The 16,023-nt window shown below is 39.8% G+C and overlaps 2 long non-coding RNA genes across 3 annotated transcripts in view; one reads left to right on the forward strand and one right to left on the reverse strand.

Annotated features, from left to right (window-relative positions):
- Positions 1–750: 750 nt before the first annotated feature.
- Positions 751–15,350, reverse strand: LOC114018186 (uncharacterized). 2 transcript variants are annotated; one of them, XR_008734010.1, is made up of 9 exons: positions 15,135–15,350; positions 14,048–14,188; positions 10,531–10,602; positions 9,567–9,616; positions 9,075–9,114; positions 7,681–7,729; positions 5,170–5,354; positions 3,784–3,850; positions 751–3,233 (listed from the first exon to the last, which is right to left on the reverse strand). It is a non-coding gene; the product is annotated as an uncharacterized LOC114018186 (long non-coding RNA). The 2 variants fall into 2 exon arrangements; XR_008734009.1 differs by lacking the exon at positions 751–3,233 and having other exon boundaries at positions 3,421–3,850.
- The window catches only part of LOC114018187 (uncharacterized), a 34,600-nt gene continuing 23,928 nt past the window's right edge, over positions 5,352–16,023 (forward strand). The window contains exon 1 of the long non-coding RNA XR_003563621.2: positions 5,352–5,570. This is a non-coding gene — a long non-coding RNA (uncharacterized LOC114018187). The remainder of the gene's footprint in view (positions 5,571–16,023) is intronic.

Raw genomic sequence — 16,023 nt, forward strand, 5'->3', positions numbered from 1 at the left:
CGAGGGCTTGAGTGGTGAGCAGAAACTTCAACTACAGCAAGTTGAAACAGATCAGTTAGAAGAAACGAGAGAAGTACCTGGGTTGCCCCCCGCTCAAAAGGGCTATCGAGGGTGAGCAGGGCTGTGCCAGGACACTCGGCTCCAGAAACAGCATTCCCAGCAGTTTCTCAGAAACTGATCCGGAACAAACATTTCTGTTTCAGAAAACATGACTTTGCAATAAAATTATTTCCTCTCAGAATATTTCTCATCATTCATTCTATTTCTTTATTCTGAGTGATGCCAATCTATGCATATTATTATTTATTTAGTCACAAATACTTGGACACAATCATCCTCATATAGGAGAAACGCAAAAGAGTTTCTTAGATGATAGCACAACCATTGCATGAATTAATATTTGCACAAGAAGCAGAGAAATGCTTTTCGTCGGTTTACACTTCTTTTTCCACTACCAGCACTGAACTCAAACACAGTAAACATTTCAGGAGGCTGTTAGGACATTCAGAGACTTCCAAGGAGAGGAAAAAAGCACCTCAAAAATAAATCATACAGCCCGACAAGTGCATAGTAAATACTTGGAGATATATAAAATCCCACTTTTAACTTAAATGAGTTAACAACTTGAAAAAATGAGCTTAGGCATAAAATTATGAACTGACTACAAATCAACTGCAAACACATTAAAGGCCCGTATTTGTTCAAATACATTATTCATAAGATTTAATTTGAGCTGTAGTTGTACGCAATTTATGTTGCATAAACTTAAGCAAATACTTGTAACCAAAAGCTGATTTAACGAATTAATGAGCAATCTTTAAATAAAGTTCTACTACTAAATAAATTCCTCCCTGATTTGCAAAGCCATATGCTTCTTTAGCATATAACCCAACACTCCTGTTAAGCACTGAACCCTACAACACTGGCACAGCGACGAACAGTTTAGGTCTGATCAAGCCCTCGCTAAACAGGACTGGTGCGAGGTAAGGGGGGAGAACCCACTGTTTGTGCAACGTTCTTAAAGAATTTAAGGTTCAAACGCTAAACAAATACATTGTATGTTTATGGTATAGAGCTATGTTCTCTAGGATCGACATTTTCAGAATTTTTAGTAAACAGCTGGAAAGAAGGGGGAATGCACTTTTTTATCTCTGCTAAAGCACTTCCATTGTCCGTTGCTACAGTCATTTGGACATCAAATTTAGCAACGAACACCTCAGGCTGGGAGCTACTGCAATATGTGGTACATCTGCACAGTTCGAATTGGTGTACCGTACCAGCAGCGTTGCTGAGCTTTTTAGTAACTATAAGCAATTGGGAAATTCAGATTCCACATGCCTCTTAGACAGCTGTCTCAAAAACTTTTTCTATGTACTCTGCCAGAACTATGTCATTTTCAGTAAAAAAAAAAAAAAAAAAAAATCTTTCAACAAGAAAAGTTAGGCATTATTGCCAGTCAGGTGGATGTGCAACCTCAAGAAAGATATATTTTTTTTTTCCTTAAATACAGATCTCCTTTCCCTCAACTCTCCGTCCCTTCTCTGCTGGCAAAATATCTCCAATATGGGCACAGAAAAGCATGCCCACACACACAGGTGCCTGATTGACCACATCTGTGTTTCAGTTCACGGCTTCTCCCAGCTCAGTGCTAGCTATGGAAAAGCTCAAAGAGTGAGCAGCTTTGATTTGCACCGACTGCGCTGCAGAAACTCCACGCTTCTCTGCACCAGTTCTGAACTAAATGTGTATTACGTTGAAGGAACACAAGATTTATTTAATGAATAAATAATCCACATCTATGCAGCTTCAATGCAGTAAAACCAATGCAGTAAAACAGTGGCTAGCATAACTCTCAGTCCTGTATAACCTTTTCCACTGAATTTAAATTGCCTGTTCTTTATAGAATTTAAGGTAGATTTCAAATATGTGTTTCCATGTCACTCAAGTAATCACTCCGTTGCTATTTTCTGGTGTTCTTTGGGACATTTTCTTGTCAATTATTCTGTAATTTCTCAGATTATATAGAAGCCTTAGTAAACTGGATGCTTTTGAACTGCTGGAGGTAAGGGGGAATGTCTGCAAATGAACAACTTGCTCAATTATTATCCCCTAAAGTTATTACCAAAACAGAAGAAAGACCTAGTCTGGCTTCAACAGCTGAGTTTTAACATTTGAATTTAATTAAAATGCATATGATGCTTGACCAGCAGTTAAACCACTGTAAAGCTTTCCATTGACTCTTTGGACTGTGGATTAAGCACATATCAGGGATAATGTCGAACTAAACAAAAAAAAGCAAACAGCTAATATTTGCAAAGAAATTAAATACTTACAGTACGCACCTGGTACAGCAGCTCCTACTACCTACTTTCCACTAATATTTTACCGGTTCTCTTGTGTTCGCTTTGTCACACATAAACATGAATTGCAGAAATAACTTCCTGTTATGTTCTCCCTTATTCATCCTCTTTATTTCAAAACCACTTTTAAGGTTCTGAACTTAGTAGTTTCACACCTTTGTCACAGGGCAGATGCCGTTTCGCAGATTGAGTCGATTAGAGAAACCCTCTGAGTTTACCTGCTCTGTGGGATGCATCCATAGGCTGTTACACAGTGGATGGACAGCAATGCAGAACGAGCTGGTTCTCCCCAGTGCCTCCTCTGGATCTAACTCTTCTGAATCCAAGGACAACAGAGATGAAGTTTTGCCTTTTGTAAGTGTTGTGTGCAATTTCCCCACGTTATGGACTAAACCCAAAATGGATCCTCTATTTTCATTTTTTTTTGTTGTTTGTTTTAAACCCCTCCCCACAGTTCGGGTTGTGTAAGACACCAACCAAACAACTAGATGTTATCATTAATCTTTGGTAGCGTTACTACCCATTAGAAAACAAAGCTGTTGCATTGGTAGACTATCTTTCCACAAAATGTGCCTTCGTATTTGAAAAACACTAGGGGGTGAATTGTAACTGTTCTTAAAAGGCAGCTGTCAAAATACGGATGTTACCAAGATTTTCCAGACCCAGGGATTGAAACACTAAATCTTCCCCAAAAGTGTGAGCCAAAGATACCTTGATATGATGACAGAAATACAGAAATGGGTTGGTTAATGTGCCTTGACAACACCCCTTAGCTCTCACATACCTCTCAGCCACGTTGCATCCAGTGGGAGGTTTGCAGCTCTGGTGCAGTGAGAATGACTGTTACTCTGTTAGTCGCTTCTCTCCTATAGTCTGAATAATTTTTATGTGACCAGCAGTTTGAATATAATTTATAATGCAAAGCGAGGTATCTAATAGAACAGGATCTTTTGGCGCAGACTGTTTTCTGTTAGTAATTGCTCCTGTAGATGGGCAATCTCTATACCATTAAGTCTCTGGAGCCTCTTTTTGCTACAGCCTAAATACATTTGTCATCTTTTTGAAAAGTCTGGTATCCCAAAGTTTTCATTGACCTCAGTGAGAGCTGTGGGTTTCCAGAAATTTTGAAAACCTACTCATTTATTTATTTATTTATTTTTAAGAAGCAGCCTAATTTTAACAGGTTGGCTTAAAAAGCGTGTCTACATTCAGACATAATTCTGAAAAATATGGAAAAGATCCCCAACAGCTTTCATACATACAAAAGAAGCCCTAAAAAACAACCATCACTTTCACCCAATGTTTTCTAACCTGTTTTTAGGTAATCATAGGATACATCACAGCTTTTCACACCTAACTGTGAATTGAATGGTAAATGATAGATAAATAAGGTCATGGGAGAATTTACTGTCGCTAATACCACCTTGCAGTGAGAAGGAATGTTCCTTTCCTTTCAGTGAGCCACTAGCCAGCAGACGGTTTCTGTTTTTCTAAAAGAGATAAGAAGGGAGAATACAAGAAAATTAATTTTCGCTGATGACAAAATGAATGAAGGAAGAAAGCTCTTGAACTTCAATGTGGAATCCAAGCAGGAATGCCAAAATAGTTAATCTGTTACTGTGATAGAGTACAGCACAGCCATAATGGGGACATTACTTATGCAATATAGTCCAAAAGGTTACTTAACTAGGACACACCAACAACATATAAAGCAACGCGCACGTTTATGCCAAGTGACAAATAACCCAGGGGCAGGTAGATTCAAGAGTCAGAAATTACTAGCAGGACCCATCCTTTCACTTATGTGTTTGTCTGTTGTTCCCTTTTTACCACTTTATTTGCTTCTATGGATTTCCAGTTTGAGTTGTAGGACTTTATTACTGACATGCCGAGGCATTTCTCCTGCCTGCGTATCTTCTATTTCAGGTAAGGGTTATGCCGAGCTGCTGTTTATTCTGTAGCACTGCTCTCTGCTGACTTCCTTAGAGAGGCCAACTACCCAGCAGCTTGGAAATGAAGAGCTTTTGAAGTCTCAAGTCACCTTCAAAAAATACCACTTTTTAATATTCTTCCAACAGCAATCATGCCTTTTGGGAACAGGAGAATGAGGAGGACCCAGAAGCACAATACATCTAAATTACTTTCAGCACAGCACAGAGCAGCAGCTTCTAGGATCCTGCTGAGCAAGGCCACATTATTTCCCCGAGTGACACACGTGTGAGAGCACTGCATACAAATGCATAGCTAATTTGCCAGTTTACTTTGATGTCAGTTCAGCTGAGTACTGCTATTCCAAATGAAAAGTTTAAATGGGTTTCCAGCTCTGCAGTTCTCTGAAAGATGTAGGGGGTTCAGGATCAAAGAGGTCCTGGAACAAGAAGCCCTTTGAGATGGCCTTCATGTTGCACAGGTGTTACTAAGATCCTGGAGAATTACTTCAGTCAGATCCCTGAGGAAGCTGCAGTAGCTCTGGGAAACATTTTTTCTTGGAGGAATGTTGCATTTCTGATATGTACCGACCTGCCGTTGTTTATGCCATCAGTGTATTACCACCAGCCATGCAACAGCTTGGCTGTATCTCTCAGCTGAGGACAAAACAAAACCTACAACCCCACAGGTGCCCAAACCACTTGCAGAGTCAGTCTCAATTTGATTCACCTTTCAAAAGGTCTCTGCATGAGGGAAGCGTCTGACAGAAGCTGCCATACCTGTGCTACACCAGCTTCTCCTATCTAAACAAGGATGTTATCTCATGCGGGAAAGAGGGAGTGGACCTTTTTTCTCCTAGTTTTATAACATGTTGGTTTACCTTACGAGGCTTCTGTCTACCATGGTAGGCTACTCTTTTCATGTGTCTTTTGTTTCCTTTAAGCGAAGGCTGAACTATGGCTCCCAAATCTTCTAGAGTCTTTGAACATTGTCCTTTTTGGTCCACATGGCCCGTTTTTCCAAGATCCTCAACACTTCACGGCCCAATGAGTTGAACCGGAGAAGCTGAAGAGAATGAGTTGAAGAGAAACAGAGCAAATAAAGCTAATCATTACTTTAGCCTCACAGCTTAGTAAACATTTGCAGGTTGCTCTTAAAGCCACTAGATGCAGGCTGTAACAGCTGAAGGGAGTCCCTAATCTTTTAACTACAAATGCAAAGTACAAGGTTCGATCCTCATGGAGCTTGCGTGGAATACCGGAATTAAATACATTCAAAAGGGTCAGATGCTCGCATTTACATTCTTCTTGAATAAATTCTTATCCTTTCCTGAGTAATGTTTTTTTAAGCCTTCCTTTTGGCCTCAGTAAAATTATTTCAGTGGAAAAGAGGCATCGTTTTCTCTGCAAGTTTGCCCAGTCAAGGCTTTGTAGTTACCTGGTGGGAGGAGGGAGCAAAGTGAAAAGGCTTCAGTGCTACACAGTGGATTTCTTCTTTCATTGTAGAAGAATGTACACAGCAGTTAATTTTCCAAATACACTAAACAACTGCACTGACCTAGATATACTGGGAATATATAAATTGTAATTTCAGAAGAAAATTCGGTCTCTTCTAAATTTAAAATCGGCACTAACCCCTACTACTGCATTCATTATGAGGGGTTTCTGTGGTAAATAGTGAATGCTATGTGTTACTGTGTGGAATCAAAAATTTTACTGCCTTAGTAAATTTCAGAATATATTGAATTTATTGGAAAATGTAAAGTGATGTTATTCTATGTAGAGGAGTGCTGTGACAATGAATTAGCATTACTGTAAGGTGAAGTAATTATGGTGAGTAGAAATGGCCTCTTTAGAAGCGTGTCTTGACTTTAGTCAATATTACTAGCTAAGCTGGAAAGCTGCTCTGGCTGGAAAACGGCTGCTGTTTTACCTTGGCCTACCTGTCTTTCTTACTACCCTCCTCACCATCTCTGCTGCTCTCAGGAATTCTGCAAGGAACAAATGTGCAAAAAATTATTTCCTTTCTCCTTATATTTGCATAGAATGACATTAGTAGCTCTTGTCAATGACGTTTCTAAAGAGGAAAATATGGAAAGCAAGAGAAAAATTTGTATTACCCAAATACTTGCCCTGGGAGGACAATGGCAAGGTGAGAATTGTCTGCAAGTATGGCATATTTGAGAGACGTTTCTGCCATTCTCTCCAGGCTGCTTACAGGGTAACAACAAGAAGCACCAATGCAAAGCCACAGAGAAACTCCAGATGTCTGGTAACAAAGTAAATTCGAAAATAACTGGAGAAGACCCTGACAATATTTGGAGACAATAATAAGTTTTGCAAGAACTGAGGTAGGGTATATAGTTACGGAAGACACTTTTGGGGAGAACTAATGCAGTGATGGATTTGCTGGGCAGAAAGGGCAAACCTGCCTCCTCCTCGGCCACTGAAGCTACAGCAGTGATGCACAAGGCTGCCTGTCCGTGACCAGATGTTGTGGTCTCTTATCTTCCATGCTGTCCTCTTCAGCTGCCTGCTGGCACGGATGAGCGAAAATAAGCCACCACCACTGTGAAAAGGCTGAGGAAGTGGTGAAAAGCCTTGCTTGCTTGAATCAGAGATGTTTACATTTTCCTGCCTAACTAGCTTCAGTGATGATGTAAAGCACAGCGCCTTCAGGTTTGCTCTAAAAGCACTATTCTATTCTTCCTTCAGGCACAGAGATGGCTTACATGACCTGTCACAACCTCCAGCAGCCCTCTCTTCTTCACTGTTTTTTAAATTGGTTTACATCTTAATATTGTTTTCTTGCAAACAGCTTCGTTTTATGAGAAATCAATCTCTAATGACACATGAATTTGAGTTTGTTTTTTTTTTTTTTCTTCTTACCTTCCTAGTGGGAAATCTTCAGCCCTTCCTTGAAGTTTTAACATAAGCATTTTTAATTGCTTTAATAATGAATACAAGTTCTTCAACTTTAGGTCATTTTGAGCATGCCTGGTAAGGGTGTTGAATGAGCATTCCCAGGTAGCCAACAAATTCCTCATTATTAGCAACAACTTATATAGAAAAGTGTTCTTAAGTCAACAGGACTACTCTTATTTTGGCCTTTCATTTCCCACTTATTGATATTATGGAAAAAAAAAACAACAAACAACTCTGACATGTTTATAGATGTTTCCAGCTTTAGTGTGAAATATTGAACTGGGATATATAGTAGTCAGCATCATATTTTCCTTAAAAAAAGGCATGAAGAATTCTTCAAAGACTTTCTGATACAACTCCACCAGGAACAGATTTAATTCACTACCAGACCAGAGCAAATTTCAATACAGTGAATCTAGAATGAAAGTTCCACAGAACAAGACATACTCATGGAATATTCCACTCACACTTTGCACGGTGCTCTTGCGTTCCTCTAGCCTTTCACCACAGAATCACCTGGAACTGGAAGATTCCACAAACCTTCAGATCAGCTAAGCTCACAAACCTGCTGTCCATACTCAGGACGGTGATGAAGACTGTACATTTAATGAAAGATAGTTGAATGCAGTTGCTAGTGAGACAAATTGGAGAAAGACATTTTTCTGTGCCTGGATCCCTTTCTACCCCTGTTTCCTTCCTATTTCTGATTTCTTTGCCTGGCTTTTCTTTGTGAGCAGGGCCACCGCCTGGCGTGGGTTTCCAGCGGTGGAGCTGTCACCAGGAGCACTCCTGCCTAGGACCGATGTGCTCAGCGCTGGGTGCAGCAGCATTGCTCAATCTGGTCTGGAAGACTTAATACTGCCAGAGCTGTTGACTCTTTTTAGCTGCTCATGCTCTATAAAGTAACTATATTAAATCAAGATGAGTTGATTACCACTTCTCATTCTGATTTGCTGCTTTTCAATACATAGCATGAGCGCTCCTGGACAGCTCCTACACAACTCCTTTAAGAAAGAATCTCTTAAAAAAAAAACAAACAAACCCACAAACAAACAAACAAACATAAAAACCACAAAAACCAAGTTAATAATAAAAATCATCTAAAATTTGGAAACCCGAAGTGGTAAACCACGGTTTCATCACATTACACTGCCATAGCCTTGGCATGTAGGTACTCCCAGATGCATTTCCCCATGCTCAAAGTTAAAGGTCTGCGATGTCCCCTGAAAATGAGACGACTTCGAAGATGGAGCAGGTATCCAGGATGCTTGGAAGTCTTTATCCTTTGAGTGTAAGGTGATGAGCTTGGCAAGGGCTTTAACTGTGGGGGTATTTCTGCTAAGCCAATAAAGTTCCTCCTTGAAAGCAAACTTCAGCCCTTATAATCCCGCCTCTTGATATCCTTTTTTGCTGTCTTACTCATTAGCTATATCTAATGCCTAATTGCATCTGAGCTCACAGTTGCTCGGGATTCGCTGAGTTTGCTGAAACAGAACTGCACTAAAATCCAATTACTAAGCTTAAGGTTTCACAGTCAGCAGCCAAAAACCATACAGACTGGATCTATCAAATATACATTTATCTTCCCAACCATGAAAAGAGGTAGATATGCACAGATAAGCTGCTTTGTGCGAATGACACCAATGTAAATCAAATCCAGAATTATAAACTCTCAATAGTAAGACGATGATGCAATCAACATATCTTCTGTTAAACAGGAGGCCAGAAATATTAATTACCTTAGACACATTTAATGGGTGTGACATGTTATGCTAAATTCAGCATTATTACACTAGATAAGTCATCAGAATGTTATCCACATAAAGACATACTCTGGATAAAAAAAATAAATAAATTTCACCTTTTCTAAATGGAGCTTCATTGAAAAAACACAGAAAAACCTAGAGGCAGAGAGAATATTCAGTTATTTACTCTGTAATCTTTGTTTCTTTGCACAAGTAATTTTGCAATTCAGCCTTCCATTAGCCTGCTAAGCAATTAGGAAAAGGATCTTGAATTTCTTCCCTAAGCCACTTTATTTCAGGTATATTTAAACAATTAATCTAAACAAATAATCTAAAAATATTTTTTTATGGTAAGCTATTCCATTGTAGAAACAAAGAAATTGCAGCTGATAGCTAATTAACTGATGCTCCTACTTCAAGGCATAATAGAGGCCAAATATATATCCTAATCAGGCTTCCAGAGTATTTGGTAATACCAGAAGCAATGTCTGTGTAAATTACTGCAAGCTACTGCTTAAGGCCATCCAAATTCTACAGTTAGGACTGATCAAAAGTCTAATAAAGGCAAGGAAAATATTTCTGTGGACTGTAACAACTCTGAGTCATACCTTCTCTGAGCCAATTTGCATGATGCTGAGCTTAGCAGTAAATCCAAAATCTGAAATACGAACATAAAAAAAAAATATTCTTTTCTAATATATTCACCTCAGTACGTATTCTTCAGATCACATCTGGAATTCCCAGGGTGTTTTCCCCACTCCCAGCTGTCATTTTATCATCTATTATATAAAATGGGTATCTCATTATGGGCTACTGTGGAAGACGTTCCGTAGCGATGCCCGTATCTACAGCAGAGAAGTGAAAGAACTGATGATGCTTCTTTTCAGTTTCACCAGTGATTTTACCCCTGTAATCAAAATGTCCATTTTTACAATTTCACTAATTTATAGGCTGATGCTTAAAAACTATCAGAGCTGAATAATCAAAATATTATTAGAACTACATAATCTGCCAACCACAGATAGTCATTATAGGGCTTTCTGCAGTGTCTTCTAGCAGAGTATTTCCACATCTACTTGGCAATGATTTATTCCAACACAGGTCCCTGTGACCTCGGGGCAGCTAGTGCTTTAAAGGTTGTCCCCATGTGCCTGGTTATGGAGAGTCTAAACACAATATGTTCTACCTTCTAAACTCCGGCTTAAATGACAAGCTTGAATTTATTTTAACACATTTGTTAGATTTAGGTGTGAATCAGATCCTAAACTTCTATTCCTTCTTCATATTACTCTCATATCTGATTTAGGTTTAAAATTATTTTCTTTTCGGAGACAGCATTTTCAATGAAACCTGGAGTTTCTAATCCTGCTCTAAAATGTTGACACTTTGTAAACGTAGGCTAATGTCCAAATAAAAATGGAGTATGCTCTGAATTTATCTCCTAGGTTATACCACTTGTGATTTCACTGACATTAAAGAAACACTGAGGAGGTTCTAGTCTAAAGAAACGTACTTTGGCGTCTAAGCAGCGACAACCCCACTGCAATGACAAGATCAGAGCCTGGCACTTACCTTAGTTCTGTAGCAGGCTGGCAGGCACTCTGGCAGCCAGTTTTACATTAGTCAGAAACGCTTCTCAAAAGCCTGCAAAAAAAAAAATTCCAGATGCAAAAAAGAATGTTTATGGTGATAAGAAAGTAAACATGCCAGCTATGTATTTTAATTTGTACATATCATGCCTGCTAGAGCTACACTGATGTGGCCCTTCTAACCCTTCTCATGGCCCTATTCAAAACTGTCTTCTTTTCACTGGCATTCCATGGGCTAACGGTGCAATTAACTGATCTGATTTTGACAGTGCAGAATCTCCCAGGTTCTTCCTTTTTTGCCTATCAAAAGAAAGCAAGCAGAAAAAGGAGCGCTGCTGTTGACTTCAACCAAATACTCCAAAGAAAGAGCAGCAACTTTTTTTGCTTTTATAATTTGCTTAGCAACATTTCTTTCCAGCTGTCACTGCCTTTCCTGCCTAAATGCTGGCACTGAGATGCTTCTGAAGCATTGCTTCCCCAAATCCTGCTGCAGCAGCACCCACCTCTTCACTTGAGGGTGCCACCCAGCTAGCAGGACCAGGAACACTTTGTGCACTCTCCGCTCCGGTCTGGCACAAAGGTCAGCCTCAGGCCCCTTTCCCATGCATGCATCACATGCTTGGGGATATTACCTCTAGCCCAATGCCTGCCCTGACCCTCTCCAAGCCTATCTTCAGCCACAGCCCCTTGGGTGAGCCCAGGTCCCCACCAGGCTCCCCGGGCTGAGCAGGGCTCTGCTGGAGTCCCACCCCAGGAGCCCTCGTTCCCCTGAGCCACCCCCAGTGCTACGCCGCAGGTATCCTGGCCCACAATGTACCTCGTTTTGATCTGGATTTTGAACGTTGCTTTTGCTTTTTGTTCCGAGTTTAACATGTATCACAGATTAAGGATATCCACATAGCTAAGCAAGAATTTGTTGGTTTATAGCACTACATGATATCAAATTGTAATCCTTCGGAACAACTTAAAAAGAAGGTAGAGCCATGAATAAACTTCAAAATAAATAATAGCAAAACCCAACCTATGTTTCCTCTTTTAAGGCCCTATATCCCATTTCTTCCATTTTTAATTAGTACACAAACATTTGGTTCCTACTTTGGGAAAGTCTGAGTCGGATTAAAGCTGGCTATTAACATTTTGGGATTGCACCAGGACAGGAGGCTGGGGAACTGGTGGCAGCAGCACCATTCAACTGTTTACTTACAATCAGGGTATCTTGATGCAAAGTAACGTACATGTGTTTCAGTACTACAAAAATGCTAAAGGCATGCTAAACGTCTACAACAGGAATTATTTGCATACATACGTACAAACAAATGCTTTGGAACTCGTACAGATGTTTTTATTCTTTGGTCTTTCAGGCAGGTGCTGTTAAATCATAAATGTTTGAACACTTCCTCATGTTTGAGCATTCCTTACTTCACGTCTGTACAGTCACTTTGTTGAACTTGCCCCCTAAGGCATTTATAACTTGTAGTAAAATGCCTGCACGTCTCTAACATTCGAACAATCCTATTTATCATTAACAATCATTCCTGTGCTACAGAGCTAGTTGTGTAACCACAACCTTTAGGTAGGCAGATATTTTTAAGAAAATGAATTGCTGCATTTGCAGCCTCATGCACGTGCTTTAAAATTATTTTTGCAATATTTACACTCTGCAGTCCTAACTGCATGCTTGTCACACCGATAGTTTTGTGCCAGTACTAACAGTCCCAAGTTTTCTGGATTAACAACATAAATCCAGAGCTGCGCTCTGGACTGCTGTCAGGAAAGGAGAAGAATTAAAATCCAGTGTTAGTGTCCCAAATAAGATATCAGCACACACTGCAACAGCTGCATAGAAAGAGCTCTATGTTTAATATCTACAATGCAAATACTTTAAAGAAAAGCAATTTTGGCAAGTTATATACTGCTTCACCTTTTAGGAACATAACTGAGAGACATGAAAGACACAAGTCATTTTGACACTGTGTTTTAGAAAATCCGTAACAAACCATTCGCTTAGAATCTGGCACTTTATACATACACATGTATGCGTGTATATTATATGAAGTGCCAGGATCTCTGGTTTCTCAAGCTGTGCCAGTTTACAGTAAGCAGGAATGGCACCTACCATACTTGAAGCTATGACAGCATGAGTGAGCACAAGCAAGAGAAAGTTTAGTGTTGAAACAGTAAAGAAGGAAAAAGCACACCGAACTGCCGCTTCACCTGCTGCAGGTTGTGCTGGTGATTCGCTCTGTGTTGCCTGTATCCACACCTGGCTTTTCAGCCACAAAGACCCATTACTTGCAAAGGTCACAGAATCTTCTAAAAATTGTCCTCAGTACAATGTGCTTCAACAGATGTGGCTTTGCTACTCTCCATTTAAACCAGTTCTTTTGTTGCTACCCTCTTTCTGTGTAAAACGTTGGATTGAACAGGGTGTCCCCCCGACCTGTCCCTGCCCCCCTTTCCCCTCATACCCCATTCTACAGATGCAAAAAGATTAAGAAAAGACAAAAATGATGCACGTACACACACACATATATTAATATATATATACAAGTATATAGACATTAAACTAAGTTGCTAGAAGGCTTATGCTTTGTGAGAATTTCATCACTCTGGGATATCACAAGAGCTGACCCTTAAGAACAGACTTTAACACCGTTCTGGTCAACTGTATCCCTCCTGCTGGAACTGTTTCTATAATTTTCAGCCTTTGGTAGCCTTTAAGAAATCTTAATTCTATACCTTTCCAAATAACAAATCAACCTACAACCTGACCTTGCTAAGAGTAGTAATCAGGAAGTGAGAAAGTTGAAGTTTGCGGCAACAGGAATTCTTTTAGAAATTACATTTCAGAAGGAACACAGGAGGACCAACACTAGCATCAAGAGTTAATCTTGGCAGTCCAGAACCTTTTCTTAAATTCTAAGAGAAAGACCATCACATTCCTACTTCCAATTACCGATAGATTTCTAATAGTGATTACAGGATTGTTGCTACCTGTTCCATGGGGAGGGCACTGCTTTTCGATTCTTTATTTTCCCTTACAGCAGAGATTGCCAAAAGCAAAAAAATCACGTAGGGCAACTGTGTGAGCGTTCTTTCTTGCAGGCAGAGAACGAGAGGGAAAAAAGGAGAGCTATCTATGGATGACAGGTCATCCTACTGAAATAGCTCACGGATGTTGGCTCACTAAGATGTATTGAGGCCAAGAACTTCTGGGCATGGCCTATGCTGCTTGGGTTACTCAATCAGCTCTACCTCCCACAGCCTATCAACCCTCTCTTGATCCCCTCCTCCTCTCCAGTCAAGGCCTCAGATTCAATAAAACCCTTTTCCATTGAACCTTCTCCATTGTTTCTTTTCCCCCCTCATGTTTGCCTGAAATTCCCCCTTACGCTACATAACTTGCACAGGGTTGGTACATTATAATATTTTGTTCAACCTTTTTCAAGCAATGCACATGGTATTTCTGGCTTTATCCAAAACTGCATGCGCTTAGTTACCCAGCAAGGTCAGGCTTCCTACAGGTACGCTGGCAGTTAGAGAAACATCTGTTGCGATTCAGTCAGTTCTGGCCTCAGGGTTTGACTCACAGGACAGACGCTATTTTGCTCAGTACTTCTATGACAGATGCAGCTTTTTATCTAAAAAAAGGACAAAAATCATATTTTTATCTTAACACGTCATTTCCGCCCCCCCTACCCGGCTGCAAGTTAAGGGAAGTCCTAGTGATATCTGATGGACCATTAACTACAAAAGGTCACCACCAGGGTTCCATTTCAAGCCAAAACTGAAGAGATCAAGTGGATAAAGTAATCCCCCAGGTGAAACACTTCAGTACAAATGACTAGAAGCAGGGTATTCTGTTGCTCAAACATCTGATGACTAAGTTCCATCTGTGCCTCGCTGAATCCCGGCGGCAGGCAGGACTGCTTAGTCTATTATTGTTCAGCCAGCGGGATGGCTTAGTTACGGCAGGAGATGTGGGACAGCTTTCCAAAATGAAGGCAGCTATCAGATCAAATTGGTAACTGAAGAAACAGGACTCCACTTGAATGAGCTTATCCATAGGCAGACAAGGCATCAAATAGGAGCTGGAGTCATTTGTGCTGTAGGATATTTAGATTTTGATTCAGCACACATCACAGCCTCTTCAATCAGTTGTGGGTTCTTGCGCTGGTGTACTAGTAAAATTAAGCCTTTTCTGTTTAGTAAACAGGAAAGGTGTTTCTACAGTCACATGACAATAGTAGGGATGTTACACCTTAAGTGACGTATATTCCAGCCAAAGCATAATATACGATATGATATTTATGCTTAGCTGGTATGTCATGGATCACCAGCTGTAAGTCCTGCTTTTGAAAACATTAGCTGGTACTTTTGTTACTTCAAGTGAAATACAGTTTTAGAGGTATTTTAATGGTTGAAGATTGTACATGCTGCTTCAGTGTGAGCAACCCAAAATTTCATTATTTATCTGTCCTTTAATTATAGGATTAATCTTCAAAGCATTATGGAGTACATTTGCAAAGTCACAGAGAGAATAAAAGGATTATAGAGGATAAAAAGCACACAGAGCATAATACGTACCAATGGTATAAGCGAGTGGTGATAAGGAAAAGATGCACATATGCTAAGGCTACATTTATACATCAAGATTACACAGCATATGAGTGAAGGGACCATGATTCTTCCATCCCTTTACACCTGCAAAACATATTGTGGCAGCTGTTTATACTGGGCTATTCTAATATTTTGTAATCAACCCTTTTGTAAAACTGCATGTTATATGTCAGTTGTGGTCATCTTCAGTAGGGGAGCTTCAATATATTATGAGCCTTCTCACTTACAGTTATTTTATGGAATCAGAAGGTGGCAACTTCTGATTTACTGTAATGACCCCCATAACGTTATTAGACTATTAAGTTAGGATACCTTCCTTTCCAATCACTCTTTTAAAGAGCTCTCCCAGATGACCACTATGGAGGTGTGTCCCTGCTTCAGCTTTGTATAGGCTTAAAGAAGTTCCATGCAATTAAGGATCACGTCTCACCCATGCTCATCTTAGCCTTTGGAAATTGCCAGATACACTCAAGAATCATTTATTTAAATTAACTTCACATGAGGAGATATTAAAGTTGTGAAAGTATTAAAAAAAAAACATTTTTACTGGCAAATGAAAGAGGTACACCAGACTGGACTGTCTCAACTTCAATTTCTTCCCTAATTTTCCACTCTTTATACTAACAACCCTTACTAAGTATTTTGTTCCCAAAATGTTTAAGATAAGGACGCCATCTCAGCTGCATAGTGTCTGCATGTTATTTTGACCTCTGAGAAACTATGATGAAAAGCATATAAATCCACAATCCTTGCGATTTAAAGCTATGTTTTGGTTTAGGTTAAAAAAACAACCAACCAAAACACAACACACAAAGATTAGTCAGATATTTTTGTAGTCGAGACGATGTGATCCTAT

This window comes from Falco cherrug, chromosome 9, assembly GCF_023634085.1.
Source record: "Falco cherrug isolate bFalChe1 chromosome 9, bFalChe1.pri, whole genome shotgun sequence".
Taxonomy (NCBI): Eukaryota; Metazoa; Chordata; class Aves; order Falconiformes; family Falconidae; genus Falco; species Falco cherrug.